This window comes from Centruroides vittatus, unplaced genomic scaffold, assembly GCF_030686945.1.
Source record: "Centruroides vittatus isolate TY-2023 unplaced genomic scaffold, ASM3068694v2 contig_1246, whole genome shotgun sequence".
Classification (NCBI taxonomy): Eukaryota; Metazoa; Arthropoda; class Arachnida; order Scorpiones; family Buthidae; genus Centruroides; species Centruroides vittatus.
In genome coordinates this window covers 771,393-788,189 of record NW_027120796.1, presented here as the reverse complement: position 1 = coordinate 788,189, position 16,797 = coordinate 771,393, and the positions used below count along the sequence as shown (strand labels likewise).

Sequence of the window (16,797 nt, the reverse complement as noted above, 5' to 3'; positions counted from 1 at the left end):
AGGATTACCCAATGGGCGCGCGATTAGGGCCTCGTCTCCTCGAGAGGCCTCAAAAGTTACGTAGCAAAAAGACAATACGCCTGTAAAAAGGCATTATTATACAATTATGGCAGCATTATCGATCAATGTGCCGAGTTAAAACCATAAAAGTTAACGTTGTAAGTCGTGTATTAACTAGACAAATTAAATAAATAAATTATAAATTTGTTATTATTTAAGGATTTTATTGCCTTTTTTTATTCAAAACACAGTTTTACGTAAAAGGCCTTATGAGAAAATTGCGCGTAGGGCCTCAAATGTGCTCAATTGATAAGAGTTATGCCAATTTGGATGGGATAGTTTCAATTAATAATGGTCCTCGATAAAAATTACACCTTATTAACCATCGTTTATTATTATCTGAGGGCTGCAGTTTGGATTTTCGAACCACGGATCAATCTGAATTCCGATCAGGTTCTAAACCCGAGATTCTAGAAATTAGATCATTGGCATTCAGCGAATGGCTGAGACAAAAGATTAACACTTCTAAAAGTCATAGAGCGTTTAAAAATACATAAATCGTTAGATGAAAAATTTTCGTCAAAAATTTCGAGATGATTTTCTTATCTCAATTGTATGCCAATCATCTCTGCTTCCTCATTTCCGTTTCCGTCGAATTCGTCGCGCTTCATTACTGGACCGCACCCAACTACATCGTATGAACTAAAGAGGTCAACGTAGACAAGGTCATACTTAGAAACAATTTGAGGTCAAAGAGAACGCCATTCGGCTCAACAAATACCCCCCATTCGTTAAGTATCCGAATCTAAATTAAGACCATGTAAAATTTAAGAAAAACTAATTTAAATATCAACAATAATAATAATAATAATAATCGAATAATCGAGGGTTTGTCTTCTAGATAAAGGTAATTTGCAGGCTTTTGCTTAAATCTGTATGCGGCGAGAAATTTATCCTGGAATTTCATACAGAAAAAGTATAAAATCGATGAAATTTATCGTTTTTTTTTAAGACACTAAGAAGCATTTTTACTATAAAATATTTTGTATTAAGATCGTTAGGGCTTAGACAAAACCCGCAAAACGCAGATTAAGATCAATACTATTGTGACGTAACATTTTCGAATATCTTATGCGAATAGAACCTTAAACTTAAGTTTTTGAGAGGTCAAGAACCTTGACTTTCTCCAATCGATGACGATCGTCTCAGTCACTTGCCACCCTCTACCGGAAGTTAGTCCGACACCAGGTGTGAAGCAACCGGAAGTGGCCATCGGAACCGAGACGTAATACTGGAATAATTATATAAATCGATTTTTTTTTGTAGAGGGGATTAAAACAATGGAATATATTTAGTTATTACTATTGTAGGAATAACTCTTCTCCCTTAAGAAATTCTGTCAGCTCGAGTCTATCTCGAGTAAGAAGATTGATTCCATATCGCTTATGGAAATTACTTAAAATAGAATATTGTTTAGTTCAATGAAACACTGGACGTTTGCCAAATTGTTTTCTTTTTGGTTATATTGCATTGTCTGGTTATCACTCTAAAAAAAAAGAGCACTGACCGAGACGGAAGAAATACGGCGGAAGAAGATACTCTATAACGAAAATTGATACTCAAATAAATGGAAAATTTTATTAACAAATCAAAGTATTTTTATTCCTTGTGAACATGATATAGCTTTTCCGAATCTATTAAGAAGCATTTTGAATATCTGATTCGGAGACTAATTACACAACGGTAGACTTAAAGGAAAATCCTGTACAGAAAATTCGGAATTTTGAAAATTATAATAAATTATTACTAGAAGAATGTAAAAATTTCAGTAAAGATTAACAATTTTGACATAACAATCTGTAATGACCTAACTACTACTTAATTAATACAGTGGCGTACTTGTAGGGAGGTTGAATCCCTCTTCCAGAGGCTTTATGATACCCTTAATTTTTCTTCATTCTGATTGTACTTTCTACACCATCCTCCCAGATCATCCTCTGAATGTTATGGTACTTTATGGTATCTTATCCTCCCACAGGTTCTGTGGTAACTTTAATTTTTTTTCTTCTGATTGTACTTTTTAAACTATCCTCCCAGATCATCCCCCGAGGAAAACCTTACAGTTACACCACTGAATCAACATAATAAAAAAATGTTAATTTTTACAAAAAATTTCGTGAAATTCAATGGTCATTGTACTAGTATACAGACCATTCATTGTATGCTTAAAAAATTATCAAACAATCGATTTAATTGTTATCTTAAATCACAATGGTGAGAAATATTAATTTTATCGCTTCTCAAGTAATATTTACGCTATCTTTTCGGCAAAGTAAACAAAACGAGTGTACGCGTTGTCTTAAATACGACGAAAATGATATTTTTGTAATTACTTTTATCTTACCAGTAATAATTTCGAAATAAACATTTAACTTGTTTAATAAACCAGGTATCTGGAAGCATTTGAGCTAATCCCAGCAGCAGCAGCAAGCAGCATAATCAAGAAAGTTACATTTAAACGGAATGTGCGGCTAGGAAAATTTCCCCAGGCATAATATGCGTGGGATTTCAGTTTCCATTGTTCTTACTTCCCATCAAAGGAATATATTAACTTAAATACTAAATGCTTTGAAACAAACCGACTAAAATATGATATATATAGTCATTTGCCGAATGGTTTCTGGTCCACCATTCAAATTCATTATGTTAAGAAATTCTTAAGTTGTTGTTAATAAAATACATTCTGTTATAGTAGTTATTGGAATATTTCTAAAGTCACGCGAGATAGAAGCTTCGGCGGATACAACTAGATGCTAAACCTGCTAATGGCATCGACATTGCTGCACTTATTCGTGCCACGTACAAATGGGTCTGTTTCCTTTCTCCTTAGCCGTCTAATTTGTTCCTTTCATTATTTTTTAATCTGAAATATTAGGATATTTCCGGTGAATAAATCCTCGACTCCGATATTTCATTCCTACTATCATTATGAGCAACCGGAAAGACGTTATCTTATCAATTAGATAGACGAAGTTGTTGAGCTGATATTACTAGGCCTACTTCATTTTTGTTATCTTGAGCCACGCAAACTGTGTCCTCGGTTTAACAAACGATGATCAGATGCGGGCGTCAACCTTCTAATCGCGACCAACAGCACCATTAAAAAGTGTAAAACTATGTGCCACACACGAGAATGTCGCTGCAACGGAATGTAACACTAAACGTTCTGTTTAGTATTGTTTTTAAATTACTCTTCTGTATCTTTACGCGCCAATCCGAACAGGCCACGTGAGATTTTCGCCGCAGAATCAGGCCATCGTCATTCACATTTATCCAATAGAACAAACTTTGAAAGGCGCGCGATGCGCCATTTTGTCCCATTTAAAATTTTTAAAAGTAACTAAAAATTTGAGTGGAGAGTTTGAAGATAGCTTACTGTGTTATTCGAAATAAATAAAAAAAAACATAATCAAATTTCTTCACTCTATCTCGACTAAATTGGCAAGGTTGCGTATTAACCATGGTGACCTTTGACTTTTGACGCCCTCGCCTGAAAGTCTGAAAGGTTTGCCATCCCATTACATTACTCCCATTTTTCTCCGCCTGACCAGTGGGTGTTTGTCACCAGTCGCGTTGCTATAGAAACCGTTGCTCCCATCACTACTACTGGCCCTTCGCCTCCGCTAACAATCATTGTAATATTTTTAGTCAGATTTATTTTACGAAAAGAAACTTCCGATTAAAAAGTTTTATTTATTAATTGACCCTTACGACGAGATTATCCAATGTAATGTAAAAGAAAACACGTGTTCGTTTTAGTACGTCATTGGTCGATTTGTCGGAACGTGACGACACCAACTAGTGACGTCATTCATTTTCCGTTACGACAAGGTGACGCCGTCTATATTGAAAAATTTTTTCTCAGGATCCGATGTCTCCTCTCAAAGGAAAGGCTTAAACGTTCTTTATAAACTTATTTTATTAATTATTTTTAACGTAACGAGTTTAAATTGTGTTTAATAGAAGCTTACTTTAATTTTTTCTTTAAATATCCTTTGTATCACAGGACATTGTTAAGCTTAAGATCTATTTTTAAAAACACAATAGGAGCCTCCAACGCGTAACCCTTAATCGATAAACCCGTAAACATAGGAGAAAAAAAAAAATATATATATATATATATAGCCTATATATATATATATATATATATAGCCTATATTAAAATTATTATATGATGCGGATAAGTTTAAAATTAGAAAATGAAATTCGCCTTTTATTTCAGGGGGAGAGAATGGCAATGGTGGTGGGATGATGCCGTGTAGGTTTATGAATGCAAATGAATTGGGAGTAATGCCCTGGAACATGAATTTACATTTGTAAATAATGTCTGGAATCAAAGGCTATTGACGGTAAATTATTCTCATCCGTACACGAGGCTTGCAGATAAATGTGTTTGCCAAAACGAGCATTGAGAAACGTTAAGGGGGCTTCTCTCTATTTTGGTATTTCTGATTTAATAAAACGGGAGAAAATTCATGCGCTTTTTTTTTTACCCGGATATATAGATTAATATTTTCGATCGATACTTTACGGATAGACAGCCATGCGAAAATTAGTTTGGTCCTGAATGAATTTAGTCGAGAAAATTTCAAATGTAAACAGCTCGGATGGCATCCGTTTTCAAAATCGAAATCGTTAATTCATGGCTTTCGTGTTAATAACTTTATAACGATTACGGCGAAACCTGCGTAAACCGGACCGAATGTCTTTCCGGTTTGGCGGGTTTCCGTTTTAGACAGGTTTTACTGTATACGTTTGAATGATTACCGACGCCTCTTCCACTTAATAAAAGTGCCATACACTAAAACGCTCGGACAATAAAAATTCGGTATGCGGAGTAAGAAATAATATTAAAATTGAACGAAATGATAAACGTATTCGATAAAATTACGCTTGCGTTATATAAAACAATAAGCAGTTTTCATATTTATTACGAAATTAAGTATGAAAACAAGGCTAAAGTGTGTGTTTCGTCATCGATTCGCCAGTCATCACCAACGTTTCATAATATAGTCCGAATTAGGGCTTTAAACTATTGTATCGCTAATATTGATTTAAGGTGCTAAGTGTGATCGATAACGTACAAAGCATTAAAATAATTTCGATATTCAAACATTAAGTAGAATTGCACACATACGTACAGAAACACCAGACCAATCCCTATATGATATCGTCGAGACTAAGCCATAGATTAGGATAGAATAGAATAATAAATAAATATCACTATACTCTAATTAAGAAGAAATTTTATATAACTAAACCCGCCTGTCAGACGCCAAATGTCTGATAGGGGTTACTGATCGATTAGTTAGGTCTGGAAAGGAGGGGAATAACTTATAAGCTACGGAGGTGTTTTCGTAGTTAAGGTGTCCAACACTTGCTTTTTTCTCTTGTTTTCTGTTTACTATCCTAAATAAAAAAAAATCATATTAATTTGCGATTTTAAATTACATATTCATCCTTATTTTTTTTTATATGTGCTTCGTGTAGTGTTAAAAATAAAATAAATCTGTTAAATATCAATTATTCATCGCTTAGTATCTTGGGGATAGACTTAACAATACCTTTTTCGCAATTTACACGAAGTTCCCTCAGTAAAATTCATTAACGAGGAAGCTAAAGTTGTGAAAATTAACCTTATTATTGGAATAAACACTTAACCCACCTGTGAAATTCGCGAGTTTGTAGGCGAAAGAGAACTTTTCTAGCAAATATCTGAACATGAAAACATTAAAAAAAAGTTAGTAACTTTGTTATTGCATCAACACGAAAAGCTGTGAATTGCGTGTGATACATCCACTATCGATTACGTCTTATCGTCCAATCAATTGATCAAACTGAAAATAACTTTAATCGATTCTGACAAATAGAAGCTTACCTTATTTAACTGCAAAACTTGTTGCAACTATACTGTAATTGTTGAATTACGTAATCAATGAATTCACCCCCGTAAACAACGGAAGTATTTCCTATATTATTACATCCGTACGTAAGTACAGTCGAGTACACAAAGTAAATTCTAAGTTATACAATGTTAATATATATATTGGCTGGTCGTTAAACCGGCCGACATTTTCCCACGATCGAGATTTATTTATAAATCATTATGCATGAACTAATTAATTTTTCATCGCCTACTTATATTTATAAATAGAATATAATTAGACAATATAAAGATGGGTATCATCTAATTTAATCATAAAAGTTGTATAATTTACACGTAAACACAATTTCCATTTCAAAATAAATTTGTTTCGACGTGGAATTAACTGATGGAAAGGTGCATTAAGATAAGATTTTCTTACTTTTTTCGCTAAGTTTAATCGTAAGAAACTGCGTAAAAGAGGCAGTTTCTTGCAAGGTTTACTCGCAATTTTCCTCGTATTAAACTCTTTCTAATTATTAAATAAATTATTGCTCGTATATTAGGTTTATCTTTCGTAATTGTTGCTAATATGTAAAAGTCATATTGTGTCAAGATCGCCCGAGATCACTTTATCCGCTTGAGAACGTGACCTTAATTCTAATAAGAGCTTTCTCCACATTATTAACGGTAAACCAGAAAAATAAAAAACTTATTTTTGAAATTTATATCTAAAAAATTAATTTGCCAAATTTATTGGAATAAAATTGTTAAATTTTACACGAATTTTTTCGTTTTTCCATCCTTTTAAGACACTGTCGTGGGCATTCAAAAAGGAAAGTAAATGCACTTGCCTCGTGGGATCGAGAAAAAAATTCTTTCCTTTATATTGTAAATTCGTATACAGTACATTACTGTATCGATGTAATTCTGTATTCTATAATTTACTCGTGAAAAACTCAAAAAATTAAATAATTAAATAAAAAATTTATTCGCCTCCTGGAAAACTTTCTTCAGACCCCATGCCCTGGGCGCAGTTCTTTAAATACCTAATGGGCCAGATGGATACCGTTAGCAAATATAAAATTCGAACTGTAAAAATATAAAATATTAAAACCATATATCATCCGAAACAGAAATTATGAAAACTTTTTCATGGAGGGCCATTACTCAGATTTAACATTATTGATGAGTAGGGTAACGTGAATTTGTTCATCTTTATATGACACGTTTCGCCATTATAAAATTTATACTTTGAATACAAGAAGAAATATCTAAATAAAAGAGGGGGAAAAAAGCATATTAAAATACAGTACATTATTAAGATAAAGTGAAGCAAAAAGTCCACAAAAACAAGCAACGATTGATGACGTATTTTGACGTAAATTTATGTACTAACCGACTTAGTTATTGATGTCAATAAAACTGTACTTTTATTAGCTAGCTTTAGCCAGGGGTGAAAAATTCTCAATGAAATTCCAACGTAGGCGGGCCGTACACAATATACAATAGGTGCAACTTTTGTATGCTTACAACACACGTAGCGTATATAAAAACCATATAGTTTATGCAGAAGAGCTACTGCACAACGTAACGAAGCAGCAAATATTTTCACCACAAAACATGTAAATATTTTGGTAAAAGAAACGAATATAAACAAATTTACTTTAAAGATATTACAATTGGCCTATTATATTTATAATTACTTATAATTGGCCTATTATATTTCCGAAACGATAAGATTCCTATGGCGGCATATATCCCATATATTATAAATTTAAGAAGGATTAAAACGATTCTAAATAGATAGACAATGTAACGATTAAGAGCAGTTTTCATTAAGGAAGCTATTAAAATTATAAATCTACTTATTTGAAGGGAATATGAAAACTAACACACACACACACTCGACTTCTTAAGTAGGTTATACAATTACAATCTCATTACTGTGATATGATTAGTTCTATAACTTTTATAAACAACTTTCATCATCATATATCCGATTTATCTTATGATTCCGCCTGTTATAAGAATTGCCATCTTCCGTTGCGATGCGATGATACCTACGGGGGAGGAGCGCGCTGTACTTTTTAAACACACGATGACGATTCTTTAAATTGATTTACTATCACTTAAGTTAGATTTTCGCAAAATAGACCTTTTTCTATATCCAGTGATCGACCAGGCTACTTTAGGTCTGAAGGTCGAACTGTCAAAGTACAAGGTTATGTACAACATAAAACAATAGGAATGGACAGGAAACGTTCTAGACAACAGACTTTGATCTGATTGGAATCTTTTTCTCAAAAAGTAAATTCCATTTTCTATCTTCAAATTTCAAAACTTTCTTCCTGATAATATATAATCGATTAAAAGATATTTTTAAAATATCCCTCCTGACAGAAAACTTATTTCCAAATTTTAATAGTTTCTACTACCTCCCACGAGTGTTACTCGCCTATCATATCTTTTGATTTAAAGCGTGTATCTAATCAAAATGTCCAAATATATACGATTAAAAAAGAACTCGATCTGATAAATTGGGGTTATCATCTTTCAACTTTGGCACGGAGCTTGGCTTGAAAAGTTTTACTTACACTCCGAGAGACAAATAATTTCAAGCTTGCATCCTCCTCCATTCAACCGTGTATTAGCGATTTTTAAAAAAGAAATACGACCGCAATTTAATTATAAATACGAGAGAAATATTTTAAAATCTATACATTATTGTAAGGAAGAGCGATCGGGAGTAGAAACCGTTGATATTAAATAGGAAATGTTCTCTTACAAACCAGAAAATCGGATTCGAGTCCGCTTAAATCATCTCGTTTACTTGATTAAAAATCTTTTTGATTTATTTTTAGTGAATATTGAAATTAAATAAACCAGAAAATAGCATGGGAAAAGCCTCAAATTAAATTCAACTACGCTAATTACTTAACATTCTTAATGGTTCGAGTTTAGTGAAGGAAAGGAAAAATGGGGGGGGGAGGGAAAGATGACAAAAAAGAGAGAAAAATCATAAACAGCCTATTAAATTGGATGCAGAAAATTATGAAAAGTTCTAAAAATAACATCGGCAATTCTAAATGAGTTACATAAAAATTACTGCATTAAATATTTTGCTACGGTTAAAAAAAAAGAAAAAAATGGCGATTTTAATTCAGATTTTTGTATCAAATCATTATTTTATTTGATTAAATAATCCATTCTACAAAGATTTAAACGTGAAATAAAATAAATTGGTAAAATAAAATGCAGCGAAAGGGTGTAAGAGCGAGAAAATTCGGAACAATCGCCATGTCGGCAAACAGGTCAACGACCTCTAGCGGAGAGTATTTTTTCCTTTTGTCGTCTGCGGAACAACAAAATTTTGTAATCTTGTTTCTCTACTTTATAAAAATATACGAAACCAATAAATAAGTAATTCGTATTTATTATTTGGTGTATTTTTTCCCTTTTCGTTTCCTATATGAATCGATAATAAATAATAATATATATATATATATATATATATATTATATTAAATTTAATTTCCTTCTAAGAAATTCAAATTACAATTTGTGATGACAACACGGTAGCAGACGACGCCTGGTTTACTTATAATTACAACAAAATATACTTTGATTATCCGATTATTTAATTTTCTTAAATTATCGCAAATAATAATAAAAAAATCATAAAAATAAAGAAATAATTTTAATTATAATTTTAACGAATTTACGAATTGAAATTTTTATATATATACACACACGCATATATATTAATTGAAATAATTTAATTAATATTATAACGCAATTATTATTTATAATAATATTTAATCCTTTCCCCAGAGATAGCGATTATTATTATTACTATTATTATTAATTTTCTTTTTTTTTTAAATATTTATTTTTGAAAATTCATCGACATCATTAAAAACTCGTATATGTTAATTAATCGTTAAAGCGAGGGGCGTAGCGAATTGTTCACAATATAGAGAAAAATAAGCGATATTCGTGTATATATCGGCTCAGCATGCGTTCCATTCACAGTCGCAGCAAATTCCCTCGTCGCCACACCCTCCCCGTCTCTGGCTGTTGACCCGTCTGGCAAGCTGCCGAATAGTGGCTCTAAACAGCGTTACAGCAATGCAGACATCCGACTTACCTTCTCGGCTACCTCATCTTGCACCATCGCCCCTGTTCCTTCTCGTTTTCGTTCCGTTCGCCCGCTATCGAGGAAAAAACGACGCGTCGAGAGAAGACCTTTAACTTCTCTAGCAGATATATCTCTCTCTCTCTCTCTCTCTGAATCGCTCGCTCTCTCGACGTGACGTCACGAAATTTCGGGAAAACGCGTCCGACAGATGTCGCTGCTTACAGCAGACGAACGCTGCGTAAGCCAGACGCAGTGTTCGTCTTGTGTGTTTTTTTTTTCTTTCCTTATTTTCTTGTTTTCTTTTACTATGATACCAAAGCGCATGCTCGTTTCTTGTCGTCATAGTAACCTTACGTTCCTAAACTGAGTAGGGGTGGGTGGCGTCGGCGTTCCTCATTTGACTGAGACGATTAGTTTTGGCTTAGTGGATCTCAATACGGATCACGTTTTATTTAATTTTAATAAGAATTATTTTTCAAACTTCTCTTTAAAATGTAATGGGCAAAACACGACACCGATATTTACAAAAGTGTCGGTTTTTATGTCGGTATAAACAATTTTTAATTAAAGAATTCCAAATATGCAATTTTAGCCGAAGCGGTTTTATGTTCTATCGAAAATATATTTTTAACACTTTAAAAATAAATATTGCAATTAATTTATATTTTTAAAAATAATTTAAAAAAAACCAGAACATTTCCTGCTTAATTAGCATTTAAATATACTTTGCGGTTCCTAAAATAAAACTTTATTATTCGATTTTATTGAATACAAAAGCCGCAGAATTCTTCGAAAATATGTATTCAAAATAAGTATTACCGTTGTGACATCATCAGAATTCGTCATCAGTTACATCAAAGAATTGTAAATACGTCATGGTCGCCTTCTTCCGGCGATTTTTCGCATAATTAAATTCGCTTCCTGTGACGAAGATATCGGTACTGGTTCGTACCTTCTTTCATTATAGCATTATATGTATATGCGTGTGACTTTTTTTTTCCTATTTTCTTTTTACAAATATATATATAAATGTTTCTAATACAGATTTTTATTTCCAGATGAGAAGAACGAATATAAGCAACATGGTTGCCATAATAATTTCGTTACCATAGAAAATCGTGACCGAGTAGATGTTTTAATAGTGGGTATGACGACATTCCACTGTCCGACTGTTTGCGTGATGTTAAGAATTTGTGTTTTTCTTCTTTAGTCTTTTTTAAATGACGTGATCTATCGGATCACAATGCGATTTGATTAGGTAGAAGTTCTGCAAAATGTTTTGTAGAAGTTGATGCAATTTAAAGAAAATTCCTATTAATTTACTCGTGTTCTAGTAACTTATAATACTCATTCATAATATTGTATCTGTTCTATGAAACACCCCGTTGACGTTTCTACTAAATTTCGAGTTGCCTTTTACTTACGTAAAATTGTAAGATGTTAAGGAAATTTTTATTAAATTAGTCTCGAAACACAGATGTAGTTCATGGTGTTAGTTCGGTTAAAGTGCGATAGATGGTGTTAAGAGATTTTTAAAAATTAATTAAAGCTAAGACACGTCTCAATTAGTAAACACAGTTATGGCACATATTGTAAAGTAGTGGCTAAATCGGCTACATGAAAAAGAAGTGACGTCACGCGCGACTTTTACGTACGAGTGATGAAAGTTACCGAATTTTTTATTTCAATGGACGATTTATTTTCTACTAACCGTTTATATAATGCCGTTTATGAGCCGAAAACCTGTGAGACTGTCTCTAAATAATTGTTCAACCATCCCAAACAATTAGGTATATCGTTTGTCATCTCAATCTTACCGTATTCGATTCAAGAATTTGACCAGAAAATTTCGAAATTTTGTTATTGCACCTGATGCTTACTACATTTCCGGTAAGTTAGTCAGAGAACGATCGGTTATGAGATCGGAAAAGACATGGTAGATCTGGTTGATTCCGAATTCACGGAGACTGAGGTCAAATCAGGTCAACCGGAATTCCGATAGCTGAATTATAATTGTCGACAATTCGTATGTAAAATGTTTGTGTTTATTTGAAGTGTGATTTTCTTCGTTTTTTTTTAAAGTTTATTTCCTTTCTTCTGTTTTTATTTTTAGATTATATTCGTTAAAATTCAAGTTAATACGAACAGCGCATTTTCCCCACAATTCCGATCAATCATTGTTCCATAAAATTGATGTCATTTAAATTTTCAGTCGATCAATTATCATCAATATTGTAAAATCAACCTTACCATTTAGGCTTATGACCATTCTAACCTTTAAATAGCTCGATTTAGAAATGTTTAAATTGATCAATCACATACAATATAGTTTATAATTAATCCAATCGTAACTTGTTATTTCAAATCACATGAAATCCTTCAAATAAATTTAAAAAAAATTACTTCTTTTTTATAAGTCAACCAATTAAATTTTTACATATAATTTTCTTTTGTTTAGGTTTTGCCAATTATATTTCACTATAAATGCTAACAAATCTGTAACCAATTTGAAATTTTCCAATCCGCCAATTACGTGTAATTTTTTGAATTTTTAAATTAATATTTTCCAATCGGGCTTTTTCATAATGACGTCATTTAAGTTAATTGGTCGAATTCAATGGGAAACGACCAATTAAGACGAAGCGTTTAAAAATTTAAATTATTACACGATAATAATGTAATTTTTTTTGTAGAGCAATTAAGATTAAAATTTAAAGAAAAAAAATGAATAATAGTAATAATAATAATTGAATTTCAGTGCCTTAATAGTGATTTTAAGTTTTTATAATACAAAAAATATGATAAATTCTTTCTTCATTTCATAATCAGAACAATGAATGCATGAAATATTTTGCACTGTATTGATGGGAATGCCTGATAACATTAATCTAAAGAAAAATGACAATTCCTTTAAATTTGTATAGTGAAAAGTAAAGTAAATTTTTTACTTATATATATATATATTTTAAAGAAAAGTGACGCAAGGCAGAATGACAAAACGAATGAGACCTACATATAGATGTAAAAGCCCTCAACGAAAATGGTTGATGAATAGATCACACACAAAAGAAATCGAAGAAAAAATTTCACGGAACTTTAGAATAACTTTTTTTATATAAAAATATTTACGTATTACTTCTAACTTTTCAAAATTTTATTTTAAATTTTGACTGTTTTATACGTAAATCTTTCCTCCCTCCTAATAAAAAAAAAGCGTTCATTGGGAGGATTAAATTGTTTTTAAAAAAATGTTTATTTTATTTATTATTAATTCTAATTAAGAATTTATTGCCGTAGAAAAATCGACTTGAATGGAAATTAACAAAATTATAGTGAAAATAAAAGAAATAAACATGAAATTAAGCTAGTGCCATCTCTCGGCTATTTCACTAACTAAACGCATTATCGTGTTGGAAGAAAATATTACACTGAATCGAATATTTCTTTTAAATTTTATTTTATAAATATTGACTTTACATTAAACGGTTATTTAACGTAACGACAAAAATTAATTAGGCCTTTTAAAAAAATTTAATTAAATTAAACGATGAAATTCCTCAAATTAGTCGCTAATCGCAACTTTCGGGAAGAGTCGGCGTAAAGGTCAAATTCAAAGATCGTGTACTTGAGAGAAATTTCGTGTTAAACATTTATAAATAACCCCGAGAAATTTCGCAGATTTTTTTTTCTTTTTCTTCTTTCCTGTTTGTTTTAATAGAAAGTGAAGTTGGCCCCATTGGAATAATCCTTGGTTATCTAAGCGTAAAGGAGGTCGAGGCGTGGTGATCATCCTATTAGTCACATCTCTCTTGTCGATGACTGGCTTTCTATGGACGAGCAAGCGTGTGTTATTGCATATAGAGGCCACAAGTCCCGGTCAAATACACAATTTGATCTTACCAAATGAAATGTTGCGGGCATACTTAGTAGAGAAACGAGTATATTATTTAAACGTTACGTATCTAATCGATCAAAATCCGCTTAAACCGGACAAATCCAAAAAAGGCCAAAATAATCTGAAATTTTTGTATAATTTTAGGCTATTTGACCTTTGAAATTCATTCAACTTGGCTTCGAATTACAGGCTAAATTTGGCCTCTTTCGAAAGTAAATTTCAAATAATCTGAAATTTCTTTTTAAAAAGTAACATAAAAATTATAGATTTTTTCCTAAAATAATTTTATATAATTTATTTTATATTAGTCGGTAATCGAGCCAATATTTTAAAATAAAATAAAATTTATAACTTCATTTATTCATGAAAAATTTATACTTTTGGATCATGTTTTTCACTCTGATATTATTATTATTATTATTCATGTAATTTAATTCTGTTTAAAAATATTTATTACATAAAATATATTTTGGATAGAAGTTAAATTATATTTTAACCATAAAAAAAGTAGTAATAATTTTTTTTTTAATTAGGATAAAATCTTAAAAAAAAATGGAGAATTAATTAGAAAAGTGCGACAAATTATTTAATCTTAAAAATTTGACAGAATAATGATATAGCGATTCATTTAAGAATTTATTTTTTTATTATTTTTTCTAAAAAATTAGAAATTATTTTATCAGATATTTAATTGCTTGGATACAGATTTTTTTTTTTTAAATTATTGCATTTTAATCTCTTCTATATTGAGTAAGAATATGAAATTTTTCTTAATTTTTTAAAAAATATATTATTTATTTTCAGCTTTTAAATTATAAAAAACATACAGAAATTATTTATCTTAGTCTAAAGATCAGCAATCTGATCTCTTTCAGTTCATGAATCTTCCTTTGTTAAATATATAAATGGAAAAAAAAAAAATATGAAGAGTTAATATAAGAGTATAAAATATAAAATATTCTACGTAAATAAATCAACATTTACATGATTGATAGATGAAAAATTCTCCGAATCTTGTTCTTATCGTTGAAAAGTAATTTTGCATAATATATAGACTGTTGCTTGTAATAGTATAAAAGTTATTTTTAAATTAAAATTTTTAAACATTCATATTTCTATTTATGTAATCATAAACAAAATCGCTTTGTATGCACGAAGAAATGCATTTTTATTATTCAGCAAATAGTGCCTTTATCTCCGCCATTTTTTTTTTATCTATACAACAGTCGTGTCTTCAATATTATGTATCAATTTGTTTAATTAATTCTCTAATTGTTAAATTGAAGCAAACCTAGACGTGTTGTAACGCTAAGCGACAACATATAACGAGCTTTTCTCCTCTATGAAATAATGATAAATGTAAAAATGTGAGGCCCTAAGCTAATAATAGCTCAAGTACAAATCAAGCCATAAGTATTTATTTATTGCAGAAATCCAGTGTTGAGATTTAACAATTTCTTAAAGGTCTTATATATATATATATATTTGGAATATTTCAGAAGAAAATTGCATAGATTTATGAATGAATATTCGTGGTATTAAGTAAAGTTTCAAGAAAATATTCTTAATCTTATGATTTTTTAAAAGGAAATTACATTTTATGAATATTTAAATTTTGATTCTTATGTCTTCTGCAGGATTAAAAGGAAGCAAAATTTTTTTTTTTTTTAAGTCGAATAAATTCTTATTTGGTTTATTTGTTCTCTGCTCTGATTATGGATCATCCGCATAATCCTTAGATAAATGTAGAATATTTGTATTGATATATTTTAAGTAAATAATTTAAATGTCTATTTATATCTGATACGAACTACAATATAATTTGATTTCTACATCTTCATTACAGAAATGTATTTGTTCAGAGTAGAAGATTTCTTGATGTACGCGATATATATATATATTGATTGTTAATCCAAATTAATTGATTTTGTCCTTGTTATTGAGGTTCAGAAGCATAGCTGCCAGTTTATTTTATATTATTATAAACACATTTATATATTTATAAAGTTAAAAAACAAAATTTTAATTAAATTTTTGCTTTGGTATACATTCAATTATTGTAATTTCGATACGGGAGTGCAATTTCTACGAATAATAATAATAAATACTTAAAGGAAAATAAAAATATTTTTGATTAATTTAATGGAAAAAAAATAATGGATATTTTTGCGTGAAAAATTAAACATTTTCGTGATTAGAACAGAATGTTTAACAGCTTAAACTTTATTGAATTACGCTTCCACTTCAACATAATGTTGTACAGTACCGATCCGTTTATGGTACAGGATTATTTCTTTCGTGGAAACCCCCCTTTTTTATTTTAGAGAGACGAAGTAAAAAAAGGGGGAGGGGAAAAAAGATTTTTTAGTCAATTTTTTAGCTGGAAAAATTCTAAGAAAAATTTTTACGAATGGCGTGTCGCACGCGAAGTAAGTTTACGACACTTCCGTTTAACGAGATGGAATCACTCGAATCTTCTCGTTGCAATTTCACAGATCGACACTTAATTAAAAAATTTCTGAAATTTAACGAATAAAATTATGAAATTTACTTAAATATTCAGCAATTTTCCAATAAAAATATTATACAGTAGACATTAAATACAATAGTTCAAAAAGAACTCATCCTGGAATGTGTCCAAGCAAAGACTGGCTTAAATCCAACATTCTTAAGTGTCTCTGAGGTAGACTACAAATGTCTCTAAACACAAACCTTCCAAAATTTGTTTTCAAATATATAATTAAAAAATATATATATATATATATTTATTTATTTTATCAAAATATTTTTTATAAAAATAAACTAAATGTATATATTTTCCGGTGAAGTAATTTTATAG

The 16,797-nt window shown here is 30.5% G+C and overlaps 1 long non-coding RNA gene across 1 annotated transcript; it reads right to left on the bottom strand.

Annotated features, from left to right (window-relative positions):
- Window positions 1-4,225: 4,225 nt before the first annotated feature.
- LOC136988065 (uncharacterized) lies at window positions 4,226-6,714 on the bottom strand. The gene is made up of 3 exons (XR_010882716.1): window positions 5,939-6,714; window positions 5,726-5,775; window positions 4,226-5,469 (listed from the first exon to the last, which is right to left on the bottom strand). It is a non-coding gene; the product is annotated as an uncharacterized lncRNA (long non-coding RNA).
- Window positions 6,715-16,797: the final 10,083 nt, after the last annotated feature.